This window comes from Triticum aestivum, unplaced genomic scaffold (assembly GCF_018294505.1).
Source record: "Triticum aestivum cultivar Chinese Spring unplaced genomic scaffold, IWGSC CS RefSeq v2.1 scaffold56263, whole genome shotgun sequence".
In the NCBI taxonomy this organism is placed as follows: domain Eukaryota; kingdom Viridiplantae; phylum Streptophyta; class Magnoliopsida; order Poales; family Poaceae; genus Triticum; species Triticum aestivum.
In genome coordinates, this window is record NW_025299543.1 from 1 (window position 1) to 929 (window position 929).

The 929-nt window shown below is 52.3% G+C and overlaps 2 non-coding genes across 2 annotated transcripts; both read left to right on the forward strand.

Moving 5' to 3' along the window:
- Positions 1-120: 120 nt before the first annotated feature.
- LOC123179210 (5S ribosomal RNA) lies at positions 121-239 on the forward strand. Its single transcript, XR_006490191.1, has one exon. It is a non-coding gene; the product is annotated as a 5S ribosomal RNA (ribosomal RNA).
- Positions 240-536: 297 nt separating this feature from the next.
- Positions 537-655, forward strand: LOC123179211 (5S ribosomal RNA). The gene has a single exon (XR_006490192.1). It is a non-coding gene; the product is annotated as a 5S ribosomal RNA (ribosomal RNA).
- Positions 656-929: the final 274 nt, after the last annotated feature.

Here is a 929-nt window from a genome sequence, read left to right on the forward strand (position 1 = left end):
TGGAAACCGCGTTAAACTCGTCTCCGTAGTTGAGAGGGAGCGGCCAAAGCAATGTGCAATCGTCTTTGTAGTGGAGCTGGGAGGGGCAAGGATAAGGGACGAAGACCGGGGTAACATGTCGGATGCGATCATACCAGCACTAAAGCACCGGATCCCATCAGAACTCCGAAGTTAAGCGTGCTTGGGCGAGAGTAGTACTAGGATGGGTGACCTCCTGGGAAGTCCTCGTGTTGCATTCCCTTTTTAATTTTTTTCGCGCCGCTTGCAAAACAAAACGCACGTCTAAGTAATATATTTACCGTGTTTTATTATTTTGCACGAGTGCGGTAAGTCATAGCTGGGTGCTCACGATTCACGGGTCCAGCGTCGGCGTTGTCGCGCGGCAAGCGTGCACTGGTGCGGTTGAGAGGGAGGGGTGGAAACCGCGTTAAACTCGTCTCCGTAGTTGAGAGGGAGCGGCCAAAGCAATGTGCAGTCATCTTTGTAGTGGAGCTGGGAGGGGCAAGGATAAGGGACGAAGACCGAGGTAACATGTCGGATGCGATCATACCAGCACTAAAGCACCGGATCCCATCAAAACTCCGAAGTTAAGCGTGCTTGGGCGAGAGTAGTACTAGGATGGGTGACCTCCTGGGAAGTCCTCGTGTTGCATTCCCTTTTTAATTTTTTTCGCGCCGCTTGCAAAACAAAACGCACGTGTAAGTAATATATTTACCGTGTTTTATTATTTTGCACGAGTGCGGTAAGTCATAGCTGGGTGCTCACGATTCACGGGTCCAGCGTCGGCGTTGTGGCGCGGCAAGCGTGCACTGGTGCGGTTGAGAGGGAGGGGTGGAAACCGCGTTAAACTCGTCTCCGTAGTTGAGAGGGAGCGGCCAAAGCAATGTGCAATCGTCTTTGTAGTGGAGCTGGGAGGGGCAAGGATAAGG